The sequence below is a fragment of the Eriocheir sinensis genome, chromosome 6, assembly GCF_024679095.1.
Source record: "Eriocheir sinensis breed Jianghai 21 chromosome 6, ASM2467909v1, whole genome shotgun sequence".
Taxonomy (NCBI): Eukaryota; Metazoa; Arthropoda; class Malacostraca; order Decapoda; family Varunidae; genus Eriocheir; species Eriocheir sinensis.
The window spans coordinates 9,727,413-9,753,495 of record NC_066514.1 but is presented as its reverse complement, the minus strand read 5'-3'; the positions used below and the strand labels follow the sequence as shown (position 1 = coordinate 9,753,495).

Genomic DNA, 26,083 nt, shown 5'->3' with positions numbered 1-26,083 from the left:
ATTAGTGCTTCTGGGCAATAGTTAAGGGTCAAAAACCGATAAATACGATATCCTGAGTACGACAATCTGGCAATTGTGCAAAGAGATGCCAGATTTTCTTGTGGCACTTTCTTTACCGGGCCGGGGTGGAGGTGAGCAGCAGCGAGGCAGCGCTCGTGTTGATATTTTAGTCGTGTGCAGTGTGTACAGCAGATCTTCATTTTGTAATTGAATTTGCTCTGTGTACTCTAAAACCTATATTTAATGGTAAAAAATCACAAATAAATTTATCATCATGAATTTTGTTACGTATACGAGTGGTCTGGGGCTCTCGTTAAGTTAACCACGTTGTGACGCCATAGTTTAGCTTCTTGGATGCCATTAACGAATGTTTACATCGGTATCTCAGTTAGCGAACTCGCTAACGCTTCTTGGATACAGTGCCTGGCGGAGGTGCTGCAGGTGCGTGCTCAGCGTCAGTTGTCAGAGGACCGTCGACGAGGAGGGGACGCGCTCCTTCTCTTAGTTTCCCGGACTGCGTGCGTGGGACATTGGTCAAACATTTTACTCGTAAAATCCTCTCCGGTGAGCAGGTATCGCGTGACAGTTGTTTGTGACCCGAGTGCTGTGCAGTGTGTCAACATCAGCAATGATCGGCTTCTCCGGTGTGGTAATCGTGTTATAAGGAACAAATATTTACCGAAGTTAGATCTGGATATAAAAAGTTTTGGAAAAGTAGGAGTGTGCTCCTTGCTCTGAACGTGTGGGGGGGGGGGGGGATGAGGGAGGCCCCGCAGCGGCACCTCGCCTGGCCACACACACGCGGCGGCTCCAGCCACAGCAACAACGGCCCTGAACGCGCCTAGCAGCAAGGCGGCGGCAGAGCGACCAACCACAGCCTGACGCCACGTCACTGTCAAGGTGGGAACCCTTAGACTTAGAGGCTTACGTAGCTGGGGAAGGTCGTGCGTCATTGCGTAGATGCTGGATGGGCGAGGTGGTGGTTCGTCAATCATCGCGTCGGGTATCTATCGGATAAATTACCTGTTGGGTCATTGTGTGTGTGTGTGTGTGTGTGTGTGTGTGTGATAGCTATAACGATAATCCTGTTCTACTTATCTTCCTCTTCACCAGGACGCATAATGAACATTGCTAAAACTGTCATGCTAGGGTTTTTATTTTCTTAAGTGGCTCAAGAAATTAGGTAAATCCGAGTCTCGGAGGGAAGTAAATTATCATCAATTATAATAACCATACAAATCCTCTCTATGTAAATGTAAAGCATTTTCCCTGCGTTATTAGATGCTGGTAGAGGTGCCGAGGACAAGTAAAATAATGGCACACACACACACACACAGTTGGAAAATAAGGAAGAGAAGTTTGATCGAGAGAGAGAGAGAGAGAGAGAGAGAGAGAGAGAGAGAGAGAGAGAGAGAGAGAGAACGCGTTGTCGGCTTCGTTTGGTGGTGGTTTGTCAGGCTACGCTTCAGACAATGGTTGAGGGAAGGAGAAAAGGAAAAAAATAAGCGGGACGAAGGAAGAAATAGATAAAACGGGAAGCAGAAGAGACGGGAAGAAAAGTCGCCTTACTCCATATTGCCTTCTATTCGTTCCTCCTCTATTTATATTGTTTTCCTCTCTCTCTCTCTCTCTCTCTCTCTCTCTCTCTCTCTCTCTCCCTTTTTGTCAAAAGCTATTTGCAACCCACTAACATAACACCAAGAAACAGTAACGTTGAACATTTGTACGTGCGAGTAAACATTGCAAAAGTCAATTTAAATATATCTGTCACCTACAGACCTCCCGGGCAATCACTCGATGACGACCTTGAAATGTACAGCGTCTTAAGGCAGTCACTTAATAACAACGACTCACTGATATAAGGAGACTTTAACCTCCCCCATATCGACTGGGCGACACTGTCAGGTACAGAAGGCGAGTCACATAGAATGATAGAATTTCTAGAAGAAAATTGTCTAAGCCAAATGGTTTCTGAGCCAACTCGACAAAATAATATACTCGACCTTATTATAACGACCCAAGATAACCTAGTCAGTAGTGTCACGGTAGGAGAATACCTCGATTCTTGCGATCATAAATTAGTGCGCGTCGACATTAGAGCTCAATCATCAGTGACTGAAATAAAGTAAGGGTGCCCAATTTCAAAAGAGCTAACTTCGTAGAAATCCGACAAAAACTAACAAATACAACTCTCAGATGACGGCAACGTAGAGGATGCCTGGCTAAGCTTTAAAAATCACTTACTCACTCAGCAGAACACATTCGTCACCTTGTGCGAGAAGCGAATTAACACTAATAAAAGCCCACCGTGGTTTAATAGCGAAATTAAACAATCAGTCAATGAGAGAAAACTGTTTTACAGGTTAAAGAAAGAACGAAGCACGCCCGAAAATATTAGACTTTATAATGATGCCAGGCGACGAGTAAAAAGACTAGTAGGTCAGGCAAAGCGTAGATATGAAGAAAATATTGCAGCCAACTAAAAATAATCCGAAATCTTTCTTCAGTTACATAAACAACAGAAAGGCGATCAAAAGTGTTACGAATGTGCTGTATGTGTATGATTGTATGTGTAATGTGATGAACTTGTAGCATGATGCAATGTTAGCTCAGCATGGTGCAACTCTACTTGTTGGGACAAGAGAGACAGAGGGGAGCCCGGGGCCTCCGGCCGCCGGGCAGGAAGTGCTGAGTCGGCAGAGTGGAGAGTGGCGAGCGAGAGGCGCTGAGGAAGTAGAGAAGACGCGTGTCTGGGCTTGAGAGAGTGTTCAGCTGTGTGCTCCGCTCGCGAGCTGTGTGCATCCGGTGTGCGTGTCTGCCGTGCCCCTGTACTGTGCCTGATTAACTAACTGTTCTGTGCCCTTGAAAGTTGCTGTACTGTGTGAAGAACCTGTCATTAAACTAGAACTTAGTGTTGAACGTGTATCCTTTGTGCCCTGCCTCGTTCCCTCCTCCTCTCGGTGTTCGGTGTGGGCCGCTGTGAGTGACTGGTGCCCGTGTGGTTGTTCTGGTGAGGATCACGCCACCTGCCTGCCCGTGTATGGTGTGTGGTAGGGGGGGTGGCGTAACAGTGGTATTGGACCTTTAACAAATAGCGACGGTGCACTAGTGACTGACAGTCAACACATTGCAAACCTCTTAAACAATTACTTTTCCTCGGTGTTTAATACTAACAGTCTTCCTCCCACTACCACCAACACCAGTACTATTGTAAATCTCGAGCAAGCATTGCCTAATTTTGAAATAACAACCGATGAAGTCCTTAAGGCTCCCCATTCACTTAAAACAAATAAAACTCCCGGACCCGACAAAGTATATCCTATACTGCTTAAAGAAACAAAGAGCGAAATACTCTCCTCCCTCACTATCGTATTCAATATGTTCTTGCAACAAGGCATCTTCCCTTCGGATTGGAAAAAGGCTAACGTGACACCGATTTTTATGAAAGGAGACAAAAAAAATACCAGGTAACTACCGACCCATTAGTCTAACTTCAATTGTAGGTAGGCTACTCGAGAGCATAATTAGAGACAAAATTGTGAGTTACCTCGAAAGCCACTCATTAATTGGGGATTCACAACATGGCTTCCGTAACAAAAGATCCTGCCTGTCAAACCTACTGACCTTTTATAACGATCTCTTATCAGTTTATGACGCAACCAAATCATTGGACGTAGTCTGTCTTGATTTCCAGAAAGCGTTTGATAAAGTCCCACATCATAAATTACTTTATAAATTAAAGCAAATAGTCATTGACGGTCAAGTAAACCAAAGGATCGCGAATTGGTTGAGCAACAGAGAACAAAGAGTTGTGATTGACGGATTTAACTCAGAGTGGGCGCCGGTCACTAGTGGCGTCCCTCAGGGCTCGGTTCTTGGCCCAGTGCACTTCATTATTTACATCAACGATGTGGATGTTGGACTCAATAATCGCATTAGTAAATTTGCAGACGACACAAAGATTGGTAACTCGGTTCTCACTGACGAAGACAGGCAAAGCCTCCAAGAGGATTTGCACAAAATTTCAGCTTGGTCGGATAAAGGGGAGATGCCCTTTAACGTAGACAAGTGCCAGGTCCTTCAAGTTGGAACAAAATATAAGAAGTCCGATTACGAAATGCGCGGCGTTAAACTCACAAGCGTTCAATGCGTTAAGGACCTGGGGGTTAAAATCGCGTCAAACCTCAAATTCTCACATCAATGCATAGATGAAGCAAATAAAGCGAGCAGAATGAAGTGCTTCATTAAAAGAAAATTATAATTAAATAATAAAGATGTAATTCAAACTATCCACAATAGTTTAGTCAGACCCACTTGGAATATGCGGTACAGTTTTGGTCTCCCCACCATGCAAAGGACATTGCTAAACTAGGTGTTCAGCGTCGAGCAACAAAATGATCCTTCCTTGCGCAACAAATCCTACGAAGAAAGGCTTTCCACCCTTAATATGTTCTCTCTTGACAAACGTCGCCTCCGAGCTAAACTGATCGAATGTTTTAAAATACTTAATGGTTTCACGAATGTAGACAGAACAAAATTGTTTATGATCGATGACACTTTGTGAACGAGGAACAATGACATAAAACTCAAATGCAGACAAGTAAATTTAGACTGCACCAAGTTTTTCTTCACCAACGTTGTAGTGCGAGAATGGAATAAGCTCCCACCATCAGTGGTCCAGTGTAACACGATTGACTCCTTTAAAAACAAGCTCGACCGTCACTTCCTTTTTAATATTAACTTTCGTAGTAGTAGGTAGGAGGGCACCTACCGAACGGGCGTGAGCTACTCCCGGTGAGGATATATGGGAGCGAGGAGAGTGCTGAAGCCCTTCAAAGACCCTTCCCATGTCCTCACTAACCGTTTCCCTTTTGTCTCATCAACACCAGAGAGCAGTTCATCATGCTCTTTAAAGACAGTTCCTCTCTCTTTCTACACCATACTACACTCACAAAACACACACACCTTTTCCCAAAATTCAAAATTCAACATGGCGAAAAAAAAAAATAACTGCCTCGGAGTCCCCGAGGAGGGGGGGGACCATAAATTCCCTTCTGGCTGCCGACCTGAGAGGTGTCCTGATAACTCCTCGAACCTCCTCCTTCTCAATTTCTGCAACATTCACGGTCTCCGTTCTAATTTTCATTCTGTGGAACACCATCTCTCCTCCTCTAAACCTCACCTTCTCTTCCTCACCGAAACACAGGTTTCTGAGGCTACGGACAGCAACCTCTACTCTGTTCCCTCCTACTATCTCTATCCTAAATTTCAATCCAAAGCTGGATGTTGCGCCTACGTGCGCAACGACATCACTTGCTCTCGTGCCACGACCTTGACTCTTCTGAATTCTCCACCATCTGGCTAAGACTTCATTGTCAATCTATTACTAAATACATCTGTGCTGTTTATCTCTCACCTAACTCTACTAACTATGTCAAACTCTTTGACTATTTGAACTTTAAAGTGGAGCGCATCTTGACCCACTCTCCCTTCGCTGAAATTTCCATCTTGGGAGATTTCTATGTTCACCACCAGCTTTGGTTTTCATCCTCTTTCACTGACCAGCCTGGTGAACAAGCCTACAACTTTGCTCTCCTCAACGACCGAGAGCAGTTGGTTCAGCACCCTATTCGTATTCCTGACCGTCTTGGAGACAGGCCCAACATTCTAGACCTCTTCCTTACCTCTAATCCTTCTGCTTACTCTGTCAAACTGTTCTCTCCGTTGGGCTCCTCCGATCATAACCTTATTTCTGTATCCTGTCCCATCGCTCCTGTACATCCTCTGGACCCACCGAGGAGGCGATGCTTCTGGCATTTTGCTTCAGCTCGGTGGGACGACCTGAGGATGTACTTTTCCGATTTCCCGTGGAATGATTACTGCTTCCAGGAGAGAGACCCCTCTGTGTGTGCTCAGCGCATCACAGAGGTGATTGTCTCTGGAATGGAGGCATACATTCCACCTACTTTCTCTACTCCTCATGCTAAAAAGCCTTGGTTTAATCATGCTTGTTCACGTGCTATTAGAGACAGAGAGGCAGCTTACAAACAGTTCCAGAACCTTCGAACTCCCACTAACTTTGATCTATACATTTCAGCCCGGAATCGTGCCAAATATATTCTCCGACCTACAAAAACTTCTTCCATAAATAGAAAATGTCAACACCTTGCTTCTTCTAATTCTTCCCGTGACTTCTGGCATCTAGCCAAAAATATCTCCTCCAATTTCACTTCTTCCTCTTTCCCTCCTCTTCTTAACCCTGACGGCAGCACTGCCGTCTCATCTGTCTCTAAGGCTGAACTCTTCGCTCAAACTTTCTGTAGGAACTCCACTTTGGACGATTCTGGGCATATTCCTCCTACTCATCCCCCCTCTGACTCCTTTATGCCTGTTATTAAGATTCTTCCTAATGATGTTTTATATGCCCTCTCTGGCCTCAACTCTCAGAAGGCTTATGGACCTGATGGAGTGCCTCCTATTGTCCTTAAAAACTGTGCTTCTGTGCTGACACCCTGCCTGGCCAAACTCTTTCGTTTCTGCCTATCAACATCTATCTTTCCTTCTTGCTGGAAGTATGCCTTTTTACAGCCTGTGCCCAAGAAGGGTGACCGCTCCAATCCCTCAAACTACCGCCCAATAGCTTTACTTTCATGTCTATCTAAAGCTTTTGAATCAATCCTTAACCGGAAGATTGAAAAGCATCTTTCCACTTCTAATCTTCTTTCTGATCGCCAGTATGGATTCCGCAAGGGGCGTTCTACTGGCGATCTTCTTGCTCTCTTAACTGACTCTTGGTCATCTTCTCTTAGCAGTTTCGGTGAAACTTTCTCTGTTGCGCTAGACATATCGAAAGCCTTCTATAGAGTCTGGCACCAGTCTTTGCTTTCTAAACTGCCCTCTTTCGGATTCTATCCCTCTCTCTATTCCTTTATCTCCAGTTTCCTTTCCGGCCGTTCTATCTATGCAGTGGTAGACGGTCACTCCTCTTCCCCTAAACCTATCAACAGTGGCGTTCCACAGGGCTCTGTCCTATCACCCACTCTCTTCCTGTTATTCATCAATGATTTTCTTTCCATAACAAACTGTCCTGTCCACTCATATGCCGACGACTCCACTCTGCATTATTCAACTTCTTTCAATAGAAGACCATCAAAACAGGAAGTACACGACTCCAGACTGGAGGCTACAGAACGCTTAACCTCAGACCTTGCTATCATTTCCGATTGGGGCAGAAGGAACCTTGTGTCCTTCAATGCCTCAAAAACTCAATTTCTCCACCTATCAACTCGACACAATCTTCCAAACACCTATCCCCTATTCTTCGACAACACTCGGCTCTCACCTTCATCAACACTAAACATCCTCTGTCTATCCTTAACTCAAAATCTCAACTGGAAACTTCACATCTCCTCTCTCGCTAAATCAGCTTCCTCGAGGTTGGGCGTTCTGTATCGTCTCCGCCAGTTCTTCTCCCCCGCGCAGTTGCTCTCCATATACAGGGGCCTTGTCCGCCTTCGTATGGAGTATGCATCTCACGTGTGGGGGGGCTCCACTCACACAGCTCTTCTGGACAGAGTGGAGGCTAAGGCTCTTCGTCTCATCAGCTCTCCACCTACTGATAGTCTTCTACCTCTTAAATTCCGCCGCGATGTTGCCTCTCTTTCTATCTTCTATCGATATTTCCACGCTGACTGCTCTTCTGAACTTGCTAACTGCATGCCTCCCCCCCTCCCACGGCCCCGCTGCACACGACTTTCTACTCATGCTCATCCCTATACTGTCCAAACCCCTTATGCAAGAGTTAACCAGCATCTTCACTCTTTCATCCTTTACACTGGTAAACTCTGGAACAATCTTCCTTTATCTGTATTTCCTCCTGCCTACGACTTGAACTCTTTCAAGAGGAGGGTATCAGGACACCTCTCCTCCCGAATTTGACCTTGCTCTTGGCCACCTCTTCTGGTTCTTTTATGGGAGCAGCGATTAGCGGGCTTTTTTTTATTATTTTTTTTCTGTGCCCTTGAGCCTTTGTTGTAAAAAAAAAAAAAAAGAGAGAGTAGAAAAGCAACGTTTTGGAGCCATCTGATTAAAGTAAAATCACTTAGGTTTAAGGACAGACCACCTAGTCTGGACCATGGGGTCTGTGTGGTCTGATTTTCTATGTAATTATATCTATGTAATTCTCTCTCTCTCTCTCTCTCTCTCTCTCTCTCTCTCTCTCTCTCTCTCTCTCTCTCTCTCTCTCTCTCTCTCTCTCTCTCTCTCTCTCTCTCTCTCTCTCTCTTTTTTTTTTATTTAAACAGAGCTTACAGAAAATTGTGCTAAAGTTGAAGGTTTTAAGCTTCATCTATCTATAGCTACATACAAGACACATTGAATTACTGCCTAGAAGTCCTAATCCAGCTGTTCATCTCCCGCTTGAAGACTTGAAGTGACGCGCGATGGTGGAGGTCGGTGTGGCGAACAAGCTGGTTCCACAGGCGGCTGTAGCGGGGCTGGAAGGAGCGGAAGTGGTGTTCTATCCTGGAGAAGGGTACAGCCACTTGTTCCTGTCTGTGGGGTGCTGCTCGGGTGGAGTGTATGGGGGTTGGGGGCGCGGGGAGCTTGAGAGCTGCCACGTGGGGTGTGTTTAGGTTGTGTGCCTTGAACATTACACATAGGCCTGCCACATCCCTGCGCTCCTGGAGAGGTTGCATGGAGCCACGCGCGTGCTGAGGACCTGTGCGCTGTATCAGACGCTGGGCTCTGGCCTGGACACGGTCCAGCGTTGCAAGGTAGGATGGAGGGCAGGAGGACCAGGCGAGGGGGGAGTACCTACTCCATGAGGGGGCGTACTTGTGCCTTGTAGAGCACCTCAGTCCCTTTGGCGTCAAGTAGATGGGAGATGCGCCGTACACAGCTGAGTTTCCATGCTGCATTTTTTGATATTTTTTTAGCATGGTTGGTGAAGGAGAGTCCTGCGTCGAGCTCCACTCCGAGAATGGAGATGGAGTCTTGAAGGGGTAGCGTTTTCCCCTCCAGTTGTATCACCGGCCCGGGTAGATTGTTGATATCTCGCCTGCGGGATATTACCATTGCTTGTGTTTTGTCAGGGGCCAGGGTGACTTGCCAGCAGCCGCTCCAGGCGATAATTTTGTCGAGTGCCACGTTGATGCAACACACTGTGCCTTGCCAGTCCTGTCTGTCGCTGGTGAAGGGAAGGGTGCAGTCGTCAGCGTACGCCTGGGCCTCAGGGATGAGCTGGAGAAAGTCACTGAAATAAACATTCCACAGTAGAGGCCCTAGTACGCTGCCCTGGGGCACGTTTGCATTGATGGGGTGCTGGCTTGAGGTGTGGCCGTTAATCACCACCTGTAACGCCCTGTCCTGGAGGTAGTCCCCAATGAGTTGCAGGAGGGTGCCTCGCACACCTAGGCTCTTCAGCTTGGCGATGAGGCCTTAGTGCCAAACACTGTCGAAGGCTCCGGCTATGTCAAGAGCCACGACGAAGGTGTCGAGTCCCCTGTCCAGCGAGTGGTTCCATGAGGCAGAGTTAAGGAGCAGCAGGTCTGCAGCAGATCTTCCCTGCCGGAAGCTGAATTGCTTGGAGTTGAGGAGATGGTGGGCATCGAGGAAGGCCGTGAGTTTGGTTGTTATAAGGGACTCCAAGATTTTCCCAACAGTGGAGAGGAGGGATACTGGGCGGTAGTTCTTTGGGTCCTGTTTGCCTTTTTTCTTGTATATGGCCACCACTCTTGCTTTCTTCCAAAGTGTGGGCCACTTGGAGGTGGAAAGGATGTTTTTGAAGATGGTGGTAAGTGGTAGGGCAAGCTAGCCGGCGCATCTTTTTACCAGGTGAGGGCTGATGTTGTCAGGCCCTAGGGCTTTCTTGGGGTCTATTTGCAGCAGCAGATTTTTCACCTCCTCTTTGGTGACAGTGAGACTCTCCAGAGAGGCCCTGGTGAGGGATGGCAGCTTCGGGGGGGCGCGGAGGGGATCAGGTACTGACATTTTGGAAGAGAAGTGGGCCGCCAGTAGCTCCGCCTTGTCTTTGTCGCGCATAGCCACTGACCCATCTGGCCTGACGAGGGGTGGGATGGCGTTGTCGGCTGAGAGGCCTTGTTGTTGTTTCACTCCACTCCACCACTCCTTGCAACCCACAGACTGGCCGCTGAGCTTGGTCTTCATTACCTCCTTCCAGCGTTGTATAGCCTGTTTTTGCAGCCGGCTCATGTTCTTGCAGCCTTTTTGTGTAAGGTTTTATTATGCTGAGAAGGATTGGACTTGTAACGCAGCCAAGCCCTACTCTTGGTGTCCGCGGCTATCCTGCACTGATAGCCGAACCAGGGCTGATCATTTGGTTTTGATTTATATGACTGGCTGGGCACATATTCTTGTTGCAGAGACAGAAGAAGGTTTGTTAAGTTCTCCACTTGGGTGTTGACGTCTCCGTGGAGGATATCCGTCCACACGATGGAGTCCAGATTTGCCTTCAGGCTGTTCCAATCTCCCCGGGACCACAACCAGTTCACACGGGCGGTGGCTCCGTCGTGTTCTATTGAGGTCTTGATGGTGGTGAGCACATCAGAATGGTCAGAGGAGCCAACCATACCTAGGGGATGACAGGTGACCACTTCCTCTGGCAGGTCTGTAATGACTGGGTCCAGGGAGGAGCCGGAGATATGTGTAGGGAAATCAACGTGGTTCATGAGGCCGTACATGGTCAAAAGGTCTTCGAACTGCCTTGCCACCAAGTACTGATTCATGTCCCCCACCACAATGAGATGTTTGCAGGAATGCTGGAGCAGAAGGGTGTCGAGATTTGTGTGGAGGAAGTGGATGGGGTCGCTCCCTGCCACTATGGCCGGTAGCATACACAGAGCAGGATGGAGTCGCGTTGTCTTGTCCACAGCCTGAAGAATGCCATTTCGAGGTGGCGTTGCATGTCGACATCGAGGGCCTCCACAGCAAGACCGTCACGGAAGCAGACTGCGATTCCCCCGAAGGTACCGTGGGCTCGGTCTCTTCGGTGCCATCTAGAGTACCCTTGAATATGCCCAAAGTTGGCGGGAATGGTGGGATTGAGAAAGGTCTCCACTGTGGCTATGCTGTCTGGGGAGTGCGGGATAACATAAGAGTGTTTTAGATCTCCTATGTTAGTTTGGAGGCCTCTGATGTTAGTAAACATAATCGTCAGTTTCTCTTGGAAGGTTGGGTCTGCCGGCATAATTCCAAGGTGTGTAGGGGTGTTGAGAGGGATGAGGTGCTTGGCGCTGAGACGCTTGGTAACTGGGGAGAGGAGGCTGTGTGAGGTGCTTGTTTAGGGTCTCGATAAGGAGGGAGGTGACGGCTGTCTGCTCGGACAACTGGCGGTAGATCTTTTCGTGCCTTTCTTGGGCATGGGAGGCACGGCAGTTAGCTGTGGTGTGACCTTCGCGGTAGCAGTAGTCGCACCAGCTTAGCCAGCGGCAGGTGCCTCTAGTATGGCCACTCCTCTTGCACACTGTTTTCTTAAGAAGCTTTTAGACATAAAAGACTTGTGTTCATCTCATATTCATCACTCATAAGATTCTCTCACTGAACACCCTCTCCTCCTCATTCTCCTCCTCCTCCTCCTCCTCCTCCTCCTCTTCTTCTTCTTCCTCCTCCTCCATCATCCTCACTACCACAGCCTCAAGGTCACACACGCATTCATTATCACTCCTCCTCTCCTTTCGACCTCCTCTTTTAAAGACCTTATCCAAGAATTTTCCCTAACAAGTTTCCTATTCTCTGTTCCCTTTACTTTTCTCCCCCTCTCTCCGGCTCACCATACCGTCACCATCCAGCGTGTTTCAAGGCTCTTCTATAAGGTGTTGTGTTTGAGGGAGGGAGTTTATGCCTCCTTAGACTTGATAGCTCTGTAACTCTTTCCTTAAACCTTATTTTGGCGTAAGTGTAATATGGCTTTACTCTTTTTTTCTTCGGGAATTAGCGAGCTTGATTTTTGTAAATCAAGATAGACTACGTCCAATGATTTGGTTACATCATAAACTGGGAAGAGGTCGTTATAAATGGTCAATAGGTTTGATAGGCAGGATCTTTTGTTATGGATGCCGTGTTGTGAATCCCCAATTAATGAGTGGCTTTCGAGGTAACTCACAATTTTGTCTCTAATTATGCTCTCACGTAGCTTACCTACAATTGAAGTTAGACTAATGGGTCGGTAGTTACCTGGTATTTTTTTGTCTCATTTCTTAAAAATCGGTGTCACGTTAGCCTTTTTCCAATCCGAGGGGACGATGCCTTGTCGCAAGGACATATTGAATACGGTTGTGAGGGAGGAGAGTATTTCGCTGTTTGTTTCTTTGAGCAGTATAGGATATACTTTATCGGGTCCGGGACTTTTATTTGTTTTAAGTGAATGGAGAGCTTTAAGGACTTCATCGGTTGTTATTTCAAAATTAGGCACCGAAACCAAACGTAACCTCCCTCCTTCTTCGTTCTTTTGACCCACTAAGTAAGGCCCTTCACTCGGTCAGCACGTCAGAATCACCAGACAGCATCCTTGACCTCACTCTGCGCTCGAATCTAATACCCGAGGCACCGTTATGTTTTTGTCTACTCGGCCGTCTCTCAAGCACGAGGGTGAGGTCACTTTGGTGCGTCATCTCCGTTAGTGGTGGTTGTTGCCTTGAAGAATGTTCTCGCTAACGTGTTCGGCATCAACAACAGCACTGTGGGCAGAACGGCTCCCCAGAACTCGGAGCGTCCTAAGGCTCCTTTCTTCTCCTGGTCTCCCTCCCGTGGGCTAGACTCTCTACAACCCTCTGACTCACTATTACCAGGCATGATTGACGCCTCTGTGAAATTCGCCATAATAGTTTCCCGGGAGTTTTGGCGCTACTTTCTTCACTTTATGGAAATTTTTTTATGCTCATACTGAATCGCATCTTTACGTCCTTCAAACTACCACACGGCCGTATATTTTCTCCCGCATCCTCCTCCGCTCTGAGTCTCTCGCCAGCATCCAGAAGTTTGGCGAAGAAGCAGCAGCAGTCTCATGACGCTACTTGCCCGTCTACTACACAAGCCTTAAGGCCACTCGGTTCTCTCGGCCCCAGAGACAAGCTCCGTCATCCGGCCAAAACTTAAGGGAGCCTGTGGAGGAAACCAAGGCAAGATCAGGAGAGAGGAACAAAAAACCTAAATGAGAATGGAAATCTTATCGAAATCTTTGTGGCTGTGAACTCGAAACATGTCAGAGGTTCAGTACACAAGCGAAAGGACGAGGAATATATACGAGACTTTTTTTTTATATAGTAAAGGAAGCAGCTACAGGGCAAAAAAAAATAATAATGCGGAAAAAAAGCCCTCTGTCCAATGATGATCAAGTGTGTGTGTGTGTGTGTGTGTGTGTGTGTGTGTGTGTGTGTGTGAGGTGTGTGTGTGTGTGTGTGTGTGCTTCGCTAAACATAACAGTACCCGCTACACTCCTCTCACGAAGCACTAATGAAGCCGGGAACACACGCATGAAAAATCCACTAAATCTTATTATGTGATATTAATGCATTCCCTTAGATGTCGAGGAGGTATTTTCCTGACGCCGTAACGTGCATTGTTAAGACGAGAGACGAGCTGATGGGATTAATAAGGATAATAATGATGATAATGATATGATGAAATAACTGTAGCACTTTCTTATTCTTTTTTTACTTTTATCATCTTCCACTGCTTGTCATTTCCTCTCCTCCTCCTCCTCCTCCTCCTCCTCCTCCTCTTCCCTCTCCTTCTCCTCCTCTCCTTTCACACACTTCCTCGCACATAATGATGATGATGATAATGAGAGAACAGACAAGTAGTTGCACTTTCCTCTTATTCATTTCCATTATCATCTTCCTCTGTATCACTCACTCTCCTCTTCCTCCTCCTCCTCCTCCTTCTCCTCCTCCTTCTCCTCCACCTCTCTGTTATTCACTCTCTACCATCTTTCTCTATACATCACTCTCTCCTCCTTCTCCTCCTCCTCCTCCTCCTCCTCCTCCTCCTCCTCCTCCTCCTCTCCCTCCTCCTTCTCCTCCTCCTCCTCTCCCTCCTCCTCCTCCTCCACCTCTCCCTCCTCCTCCTGTCCCGGTCGGCCCTCGCACCTCATCCGTCAGCTTCCCTTCCTTTCCTCGTTCACACAGCCGCAAAACACGCTCCCGTTGTCTTCATTGCTCCGCTAAGGGCGTCACACCTAATGAGGCGAGCGGTAATTGGCTTGGGGTGAAGTATATACGTAAAGGAGCTTCTGTGCATGACGGGAAACTTGAGTAATTACGGTTTTATAATTACGTGCGCGTGAGAGAGAGAGAGAGAGAGAGAGAGAGAGAGAGAGAGAGAGAGAGAGAGAGAGAGAGAATGAGAGAGAATGAGAGAGAATGAGAATGAGAATGAGAATCTAATGCACAAGGTTGCTGGAGGGGAGACTGTTAATTTAAGGTAACGTTTTATTATCAAGGGTCCAGTTATCTGCCTCGGTCTTAGTCGTTGCTTCATATGGTATCTGAATCTGGATAATAATGCGCAGGGCACCTGTATAGGTGCATAACACGCATATTTGTTGGCTGTTGAGGGGCCGGGGTGCATAAACCCGAACTGTATTATTGTTCGGCACCATTGGGTTAAAAGTGGTTGAAAAAGGCCGTAGAGTCATGTCATCATACTCAGTATCCATAATGGCCCCAAGACGCAGAAAACGATGCTTTTATGGATAACTAAGAAAACTGTGAGATTCTATGCTCAGCTTAAATAAACATAAGCTTTCACATTATATATGCAATTCTTAGTCTGACTATATAGAATTTCTCTCTCAGCTTAAGTTTTATTATTTCAGGATTTATTCATACACTACTTTTATTCTTTCTCTCTTTATTGTATATATGATTAGTTATGTAAAATGTATTAACAATAAATAACACTCTACTCTCTCCTCTAAATGTTCATCAGTTTTCCTCATGCGGTCAATTTCATCTTAAGCTTAGAAAAACGGGCAAACCTTCTTTATATTTACAAATACCACAGAAATCTGTAACCGACGCTCAAAAATTTTATTTCAATGCATGTACAATACTCCCTATCCTAGTGGCCACTCCCGTGTGACTTAGCATTAGCCACGTTCTGCGCAATATTTTGGGACAAATTTCGCGGTCGTTTTGGTTTTGGGTTTGGTAAGTGGCTCGGTCGTCGTCCCTTACCAAGAGGGCTGCACCTCTGGGTTTTCCTGGCCCTCTTCTTGCGATAGATGTTGGCTGGCATCAATTTTTCCTCGGCCAGCTCCCTTATTGCAAAGGCCACTTCCAAAGGTCTGCAGTATGCTGTTCAGCTGAGTCCCACTTTTCACAGTCTTTAACCGTCTCACAGCAGTACTGAGGGCTGCCGCAGTGTCACTGTTGGCATATTTTCGACCACATTTTGGAATGTAGCTACAAACTCGCCAACATCTGGAGACTGGTGCGGATTTTCATCTTGATTCTCGACGTTCACTTCAGGAGGCATTAGCTGGATCTCTGTGCTTTCCTGGGATTCCTGAACAGGAGAAGCACAGGCAGTTTCTTCTTTTTCTAATGTTGGCTCCAACAGTCCTCTAAAAAGCCTTCGGTGGAACTTTCTCGTCGCCTACTGCCACTGACGCCAGCCACCGTCTGTTTTCAGTAGTGGCAGTGAAGACTTGGGGCAGGACCGTCATGCTGTAGTCTGCACAGGCAGCTTGATGTTTACACAAGGAACCATTTTCCCCTGCAGTACACTCACAAAATCCAGTCACAAGATCTACGTCGTACTGAAGGGATGGAGTAGACTGGCTCTGGACTCTGTACTTTCCGTTACCTTGGAAAGTAACCATTTCTAGAGGCAGTGTAGCCGTGCTTAATGATTTCACTCTCCGTCTGCCAAGCGCAACGTCCACCAGCCTCTTCTTCATGTAGCTGTCAAAGATTTCGGCCATGAAAATGATCAGCTGCGTTGCGTTGTATGCCTTGCATCTAAAAAAAAGAGAGAGAGAAAGAATAAATAGACAAGTAAGTAATGTTCTGCAAACACTTAAATGTTGATAAGGGGAAGCAACAGAATGCAACAGAATATTAGATTCAGGGGGGAACTTAATTATTAGAAAGGAAAATATGTTGTGTATGTGATTTACTGTAATGGAAACACTTGAATATAATAGGCAGTAATACCCTACTTACAATAATCACGGAAATCAAGAAAATTAAGGACATTGTCATCACTAGTAACGCAGATGAGTTTGTTGATGATGCGAAAATATGTAGAACAAAAAAAAAAAAAGTAATAGAACACAGTCGAGCTTTACGAGAAGGCCTCCAATTGTACAACTAGTCAGTAAAATGGCAGTTTGAATTTCATGTTGATGTATGGTACTTATATTAATAAAACCAGCCATCACAAATAAGAAAGAAACATCCCTTGGCGCTTACCTATTAAGAACGACTTCCTTAATGATGCACATTGTTGCCTCACAGAAGTTGTTGGTGTGATGTCCACGTAGCACCGCACCTGCCCTGAACGTTATCGCCCACTCGTCACTCCTTTCCATCAGTGAGCCTAGATAGCTGAAATAAGAAAACAAAAATAGTTGTTAGACCTAAATACTGGGTGTTCAGAAGAGCATGGAAACTCACACGACCTTACATTAACTATTTACAAAAGGCCAGCAAACATCTAGACAGCTCGTGAAGTCTGTAGTAGTAGTAGTAGTAGTAGTAGTAGTAGTAGTATATAAATGTTATCAATTATTATGATGATTTTGAAAATATTAAAAAAAAAAAAATGCATTATCTGTACTTATCATCCATATTACGAAATCACTATTGTTATAGATATGATTAACATTATGGCAATATACTGTACCTTCTAAAGTTAGGATACTTCTCCGAAAGAGGATTAGCCTTGAATTTTCCCCATGACGTGAATAAATCGTTCTTCGTTGCTGAATATACGAGGCTTTTCACTATAGTCATAAGTTCCTGGCGATCTTCTTTCTTGATTTCGTGTCTCGAGTCCAATAGCCACCTCCATACTTGTTGTAGAAAATGAAAAATGCAGAGGAACTGTCGAGCTCCAGGCCAGGTTGCTGCTAGGGCTTTCCTCATGGCATCGCAGTTGTCAGTCATGAAAGTCTCCGGCGTGCCCTTCCCATAGAAGGCCTTTTCTGCTACAGCACTCTTAACCATTTCAAAACCTGTAGATAAGAGCAAAGGTGATTAACTTCAGATATATCCAAGTATGCGTCCAGAGCACAAGCCAAGCTTCACAGAAATGACAGTTACCCTAGGTTTCCAACCGACCCTTTGTGTGTGCGTGTGTGTGTGTGTGAGAGAGAGAGAGAGAGAGAGAGAGAGAGAGAGAGAGAGAGAGAGAGAGAGAGAGTTAGTATGCAATACGAAGACCATTTCTATGTATTTCTCACGCACAATATACCGATTACAAATCCACAGTCGGAGTTAACAACATTCAGTAAAGGAAAATTGTCAGACTTACCTTTTTCAGTGTTGCTTCATCTTGGGAAGATGTAAACAGCACTGCCAGTGGAGCAGCACCTGCTGGTCCAGCACAGAAGGAAGGAATAACTGAAGTGTTGAGTTGGTCACACATCCCGTGGCATCCACAAAGATTACTTCTCCAGCTTCCTAAATTTAATGTGGACTCTCTTCATAAAAGCTGTAACAAGTACTGCAGTAAAACTTCCTTCTGATATGTCCTCCAGTATCGTCACATCTGGGTTATTTGCGGCATACTTTCTGATTGCCTCTGCCATTGATAAGTTCTTCAGGCCACCATGTTCATTCTTCAGCCATTCGTCTCTCATATAACTGATAGCACGAGGCGATGGGTTTATAGCATGATTGGCCTGTCCAAATAAGTCATCACACAGCCCCATTTTTAGGACATGGAATCTTCCAGCCTGATTAGCAGTCATTCCTGAAAATTGAAAATTGAACGTATAGCAGAATGTGTTGTCCATGGTGCTCGCGCAGACATGAATAATGTACCTAGCTATTAAAATATTCCTTAAATCTATGTCACATGCAGTCTGAAGTGTTAAAATATTACACAGTCAATAGTGCAAGTGCACTAAGAGACACAACATAAAATGCTACATCAATCCTGCTTAGAAATTAGTATTTTCAGAACGAAAACGAAATGAAGTAGTCAGTGAACAATTAGTTACCGTACCTTGCTCAAAATACTTAATAAAAGTCTCCCTCGTTTCCGGAAGTACCCTAAGCTGGTTCAGAGCTTCTGCAGACTGTAGAGAGTGATTGTGCTGTCCCTTCAGTTTTACGAAGCATGGGTGTGTGGCCATCAGTTTGTCCTTCTTTACAGTGTCCTTAGTTATGAACCGAATGACAACGTCCATTGTTACAGGGCACCTACGAACAAGGTTAAGATGAATATCAAGAACAGCATAGATAAGAAATGGGGATGGTAGAAGGAGCTGCCTTGAGTACGAGAGGTTTGCAGTTTCCTTCATATAGTGTGTTAAAATAACTGATATGTATTTTGAACCGCAGGGCATAGTAAATGTATCCTATTTATAGAACAAATTTTTAACAGGTACTTACCCAGTATATGTTCTCTTCTTTCCCAAGTGGCGAGCAGCACCATGATGACAAATTAGTATTTTATGAAGCAATTTTCTGCAACGGGCAGGATATACATGCTTGACGTTGAAGCAAGTGTTGGTTTTTCCCATGTATAGCTCCTTCCAACGCTGGAACTCTTCGTCGGTTTTCACGTTTAAGCGAAAATGCACTAAATCTTCTGTCTCGGTTAGAATGATAGTAGAAAAACCTTCGTCTTCGAAATCGAACACTTCTCTAGGTGTTGCCATGATGAAGTTTAGCCTCTGACTGAGTCCTCTCAGCAGTCACCACCAAACTGTGGCTGACCTGAGTGCACTTGACCTCATGCCGTCACTGCCCCTCCCTTGTTAATCCCCTTGAACCATTTCTATACTTCAATCATGTCTCCTCTAACTCTGCGTCTCCATTTAGGATCATTACTGCTTGACCTAAACAGTTTCTTTGGGATAAAGTCATTCTGAATTTCTTTTTTATTTTGAACAAAATTATTATATTCTTGATATAAATTTATAAAACTTCTAGAGAGACTGCTTGAATTAATTTCTATGCGGTCACTTCTGATGACCTCTCCTTGACCGAATCTGCTGTCTGGGGTGTTACCTGAACTGACCTGATCCTGACCTGACCTGACCTGACCTGAACTTGATGTCGTTAAAACTGTTAATAAGGACCTTGATGTAAACATAGCATATAAATATATCTCCACCATTAAATCAACGTTAGTAAAAACAAGAATTTTGTAGATGGTACAGCTGGCGTATATAAAATTGACTGTAAAGATTGTGACCTTGTTTATATTGGAGAAACTGTTAGAAATTTAGAAACTCGTGTAAAAGAACATCTATATGCTTTTCGGACATGTAACCTGAATAATGCTATGTTTAAACATGCTTCAGAAAATAATCACTCTATCACTTTAAGAAACGTAGAATAATAGAGTCTGCATGTATACAAAAGTTTGATAATTTTAATCTTAATGAAGGTAATTTTAAGCTAGACCCTGTAATCCGTTCTTTAGTGCTGACCTCATTACCCTCCCTAGGGAACTCAGGTCAACGTGAGGTGGATAGGGGTGGGGGGTAGACAGGACTAGTATGGGAGAATCAGGTAGACGTGACAGAGTAGAGTGTTATTTATTGTTAATACATTTTACATAACTAATCATATATACAATAAAGAGAGAAAGAATAAAAGTAGTGTATGAATAAATCCTGAATGATCATTAAGAAAAGTGCATTTTATATATATATATATAAATATATATAAATATATATATATATATATATATATATATATATATATATATATATATATATATATATATATATATATATATATGCATAGAATAAATAATAAAACTTAAGCTGAGAGAGAGAAATTCTATATAGTCAGACTAAGAATTGCATATATAATGTGAGGGCTTATGTTTATTGCAGCTGAGCATAGAATCTCACAGTTTTCTTAGTTATCCATAAAAGCATCGTTTTCTGCGTCTTGGGCCATTATGGATACTGAGTATGACGACTCTACGGCCTTTTTCAACCACTTTTAACCCAATGGTGCCGAACAATAATACAGTTCGGGTTTATGCGGCCGGGGTAGCCGAGTGTGCAGGGGAGGGAAGTGAATCAAGTGTAATTGTTAGTATTGGTGTGTTGTGGTGACAAGTGAGTATGTATTTGTTTTTTGAATGAGTATTGTACCGCAGTCTAAAATCTGTTGAGGGAGGCTGTTCCAGTCACGTATGGTGCGTGGAAGGTATGAGTGCTTGTATGCGTCAGTGTTTGTGTGATATGTTTGGTATTTATGGATGTGTGTGTTACGAGTACGTTGACTGTTTGCGTTGTGTAGGTATGTTTGTGGGTCAATGACAATGTGAGTGTTTGTGATCGTGCACATAAGTGTAAGTATGTGTGCTAGTCTGCGTAAGTGAAGAGGGTCCATGTTTATCTGTTGTTTGATCCGTGTTTTGATGCCAGGCGTTCGAGTGTAATTGTTCGTAATGAACCTTGCCGCCTTGGTGTTGATTTGTTCTAACCTATCAATGCTTCTGTGTGTGTGAGGATCCCACACCGTGCAGCATTATTCCAGTGTTGGTCTCACAAGTGTGTCATAAGCTATGTGTTTAATGTCAGGTGTGCAGTTATGTAAATTCCTCCTCAGGAACCCCAGTGTTCTGTTGGCTGTGGCACTGATATAGTTTATGTGGGTGTTGAATTTCAAGTTAGTTGAGAGATGGATACCAAGGTACTTGTGTGTGTGAACTGATTCCAAATCTGAATTGTGGAGAGTGTAAGTGTGATGGATGGGGTTTTGCGCTCTGGTGAATCTTAATAGTTTGCATTCGTCTGGTCGGAAGTGCATCTGCCAGGTGCGTTCCCACCGCTCGAGGGCGTCCAAGTCGTTTTGTAGTAGTCTGCAGTCGTCAGTAGTCTTTACTGCTCTAAACAGTAAACTATTGTCGGCAAAGTTTGGTGGAAGAGTTAGGAGTCGACAGTGAAAGATCGTTAATGTACAGGAGGAAAAGAAAGGGGCCTAGAACGGTGCCTTGTGGGACATCTGAAGAAACAGGGACAGTGTCGGATGAAGATCCGTCAAAAAGGACACGTTGAGTCCTGTTAGTAAGAAATGCAGTGATCCAGTGAAGAATAGCTCCTGAAATACCGTAGTATTTCAATTTTAATGTCAGTCTTTTGTGCGGGACTTTGTCGAAGGCTTTGGCAAAATCTAAAACAATAGTGTCAACTTGCTTAATGTCACGTCAGTCAAGTAGCCTTGTAATTTCGTTATTTGTAGTAATGAGTTGCGATTCACATGAGCGTTTAGGTCGAATGCCGTGTTATGAGTCAGTAAGGATGTTGTTTGTGTCAAGGTGATTCATTATGTGTTTGTGTATTATGTGTTCGAAAATTTTACATGGAATCGATGTTAGTGAGATGGGGCGATAATTGGCAGGGTCAGTCATGTCACCTGTCTTGAATAAAGGAATAATGTTTGGCAAAAGCCAGTCAGAGTGCAATGAGGTGGATGATAGTGATTGGGTGAATATGGCCTGAGGGATGGGGGCAAGGATGAGGGCAAAGGACTTAAGGATGAAGGCGGGAATGTTGTCGGGCCGTGTGGATTTAGTTGTGTCGAGTCCTTCCTGGAATTTCTGTATTCCGTTAGTCGTGATGTCAAGGGGGGCTATGGGGGGAAGGGGCTGTGTGATATGTTTGGTGTCAGGTTGTGTTCTTGTGTGTACACCGATTGGAACTGTGTTGAGAATTTGGGCTTTGTGTTGTGGGCTGGTTACTAATGTGTTAGTGTTGTTTTTAAGTGATGTAATCGTGTTAGTGTTTTGTTTGCGCCTCTTAAAAAAAAAAAAGGGTTTTCTTTTTTTTCTTACCTTCTCCGCGAGGTAAGTTGCTAGGTTACGAGCGATCAGTGTCAAATCTCGCCTCATTAACATAGCAGCCATTCACTCAACTAGACATTCAGACACCAGAACACATAACAAACACATTTTCTAGCATTTACTCATGTTATTTGTTACCCTTTCTTATATACAGGTTACGAGTGGGTAGTTTCAAATCCCACCTCATCATATATATCATATCACCCATTCAAACTAACACACTAACTAGACTTGGACACCCAGAAACACATGATAAACAGTTTTTTATACCATTCATTACCTTTTATTAAGTTACCCTTTCAAATTTACAGTGAATAGTGTGGAAAAGAAAACCTGGAAACAGTGCCAACAGTATATGTTGCCAGTTACCGCCAGCGAGGGTGACCCGTCATTTCCTACGCGCCCTGGATACTGGTGAGTACTACTTGCTTGTGTTTGTAGCTTGTTCGTGTGGTTACTTCATGTTTTTTGTGTTTTTTTGAGAGTGTGGGGTCTCGGTTGGTTAGGTGAATAATGATGTGTAATGACCCCCCCCCCCCCTCTCTCTCTCTCTCTCTCTCTCTCTCTCTCTCTCTCTCTCTCTCTCTCTCTCTCTCTCTCTCTCTCTCTCTCTCTCTCTCTCTCTCTCTCTCTCTCTCCAAGTTTTTTTTTTTTACTGGGCAGACTCCTTACGCTCTTATGTTCTTACGTTCCAGGCGTCATTAGTATGTCCTCCACCTACCTGTCTGTCTATCTGTCTGTCTGTCTGTCCACTAATCTGCGGTGCTTACCTCTCTATACATTACACCTTGCTTTATATTGTTCTTGTATACGTTTCTAGCTTTAAAATAAGGCTTTCGTGTTATCGTATCTATGATGCAGATTCACATGTTATAAGGGGAGAGAGAGAGAGAGAGAGAGAGAGAGATAGAGATAGAGATAGAGATAGAGATAGAGAGAGAGAGAGAGAGAAGGGTTCCCTGCTCATTATTTTCGACCTCTGGGTACTGCCGGGACCTCACACACCGCAGTATCGACAAAAATACCAGTATTGCCGATACAGGTTTCCTGAAATAATACGGGTACGCCTCTTCCCGGTATAAGCCATGGCACCAGTAATACCGGTATTTCCTCAAAATATCGGTAATACCGGTAACGGTATTTACTTTTGAAATGGATTTTTTTCCCCTGCCTATACTCGTACAATATGTAACTAAAATCGCACAAGGTAGTTTTAGGAGACTTCTAGCTTTTATTATTTTTTTGCATGAATATAATTTTTAACATAATGAAGATAAAATAAAAATTCAAATATCCCTAAACATTTATTTTGGGGTATGTGTGTAATAATGATAACAATGATAATAATAATAATAATAATAATAATAATAATAATAATAATAATAATAATAATAATAATGATAATAATAATAATAATAATAATAATAATAATAATAATAATAATAATAATAATAATAATAAATGGTTTAACTAGAAAAGTTCATCATAGTAATATAAATACTAATGTTTATGAAAATAAAAGTAGTACATAACAAGTGTTAATAGCACAAAAACTGTACTAGATGATCGGCGCCACATGACCCTCCAACACCCCCCCAACAATTTCTATTATGCAACTCGGGGTCTAAAATGGAAAATGCTGAAAAGTAAAGATGGCGCCACTGTAAATACTTGCCTGGACCACAACGGGCTGGGGCCGCCCATTAGGCCCTACTATGAAGGCCTACCGGCGCCGCAGGCCAAGACGTAAAAAAAAAAAAAAGCTGACTGTTTGTAATGCTATGTTGTAGGGTTCATCAGGGCTAACAAATGTTATTACACAGTGTCATGTCTACAATGCATGTTTAAGCCAGGAAAACAACTTGAAGAGAACAACAACAACATTTAGAAGATAGGTAATCTGTTGATCGGCGTCTGCGACGCCGAAAAAAAAGAAGTAATGGTAATAGTTAAGCTATGTACGCACACAAACAGTTTCCACTCGTGGCCCGGGCAGGAGGAAGCCTAATATGTGACGTCATGCGCCAAACTGACTCCTTACCGTCCTGAAGTGAACAGACTGTAAAGCATATATAGACTGTGATCTAAGTGAATATATTACTCGAGTTTCATGTTAACTTCTTCACTCTGAGGCGTATGTCGCTGTGGAGAAAACGAGTCATCTTCACTTTGCTCTGAGCCCAAAAGCATTTCGTATCTGACGGGCATGTGGACAGCGAAACATTTCACTGACCCACGAGCCGATTTCGTTCACATGAGATAGTGTTAAACATTATGGACCATTCTCTCTCTCTCTCTCTCTCTCTCTCTCTCTCTCTCTCTCTCTCTCTCTCTCTCTCTCTCTCTCTCTCTCTCTCTCTCTAAGCCTATCAAAGCTCCTCTGACCATGAAACTACCTCATAGGCGTAGAGAGGAGAGGTATGTGGTGGAGTATACCCGAAATAATTAGCATGTCTGTCTATTTATCTGTCTATCTGTCTCTCTCTCCCTTTTCCTCGTTCTCTTTCCTTTTTCTCTTCTTCTTCTCATTCTCTTCTTCAGTCTTTGTTTATCTATCTTTCTTCCTTTTCAACGATCTACTTCTTTCTTTTCCTTCATTTTCCATCTTTCTTCTCCTCTTTCTCTCTCGTCCATTTTGCTCTTTCCCTTCTCCTTCTTCTCCTCCTCCTCCTCTTACTAATTCCTCATTATCCTCCTCTTCTACGAACCTCATCTCACATGTATTTCCCTTCTTGCCATCGATCTCTTCTTCAATTCTCGTTCTCCAGTTCTTCTTTGTATTTCCTCCTCCTCCTCTTCCTACTCCTCCTCCTACTCCTGATCCTCTTTCAACCTTTCAGACCCTTCCTCAGCCCTTCGTAATATCCACTATTCTTATTACACACACTGATGAGAATGAGAGACCGAGTGAGTGAGCGATGCAGTGAAAATATAAAAAGAGGATCGGGGGAAGGGTGAGACGGAATAGAGTGACGGAGATGGACGCAGAACTACGCATTATGAATCACAAGGGTAGAGAGGAAGGAAGGGAAGGGGAGGGAAAGGAAAGGAAGGAAAGAAGGAAAGGGAAGAAGGAAGGAAGGAAGACGCGAAGATAAAACCAGTGGAAATAAAGGAAAATGGAAATAAATCAGCTGAGAGAGAGAGAGGGAGAAAAGGAGAGAGAGGGAAGGTGAAAGAGAGAGAGAGAGAGAGAGAGAGAGAGAGAGAGAGAGAGAGAGAGAGAGAGAGAGAGAGAGAGAGTTGAGCAAACAAAGATGCTGAATCACCTCGTTCATTCAGTTCTCGGCAGTGAAGTATAGAAAAACAACCTTATTATTGCTACCGTTCAAATTTCATTTAATATGTTTCTGTTGTCCTGCCATGATGGATGGTTCTCGAGCAGGTGCGCTCTCTCTCTCTCTCTCTCTCTCTCTCTCTCTCTCTCTCTCTCTCTCTCTCTCTCTCTCTCTCTGTGGCGGATCTAGAAATTTTTTTTGGGGGGTGGCACATGGAACTCCGCTGGTAACCGCGTTTTTTCGATTGAATAGAGATCTTGTGTTTTATTCCCGGGCAGAGTGAGAGTTAAAATGGGCTTTCTCTCTTTACACCCCAGCCCCTGCGCGTCCGTAGCTGAGTGGTTTCTGTGACCGCCTACCACTCCTCGGGGCACCGGTTCGAGTCTAATTAGGAGCCTTCGGCGCACAGCCCACCCAGCAATTGCTCCTGTTCATCCTTCCTTTTGGGTTGGTCGATAAACGGGTACCTGGGGAAACTTGGGGAGGTAAATTGTGGGAATCCGGACGGCAAAGGGACGAGTGTCCCCGGGCTAGTGGATACGAGTCCACCACAGGCTCAAAAGGTCAAGAAAGCGGAAATGAGCACCGATGCAACGCGCAGCAATATCGCATGCTCCGCACTTTACCTACGAGTATTACTTTATTAGGCAGACATTGTTGGCTAGACTCTCGGCTACTCATTTTTCCTATCCCATCCTGTTTTCCATATTATACTTCTAAGATATGTTAGGTTACAAGAAGAGCTTCATGAGCTTTTTTTGTGAAGTAAATGTGGAAAAGAAGCTGGAGGAGAACATTTTTGCTCC

General features: G+C 44.4%; 2 long non-coding RNA genes across 2 annotated transcripts; one reads left to right on the top strand and one right to left on the bottom strand.

Moving 5' to 3' along the window:
• The first annotated feature begins 423 nt into the window (after positions 1-423).
• On the top strand, positions 424-26,083 carry LOC126989504 (uncharacterized). The gene is made up of 3 exons (XR_007743394.1): positions 424-900; positions 22,311-22,413; positions 25,595-26,083. It is a non-coding gene; the product is annotated as an uncharacterized LOC126989504 (long non-coding RNA).
• On the bottom strand, positions 15,604-17,313 carry LOC126989496 (uncharacterized). The gene is made up of 3 exons (XR_007743391.1): positions 16,867-17,313; positions 16,434-16,568; positions 15,604-15,980 (listed from the first exon to the last, which is right to left on the bottom strand). It is a non-coding gene; the product is annotated as an uncharacterized LOC126989496 (long non-coding RNA).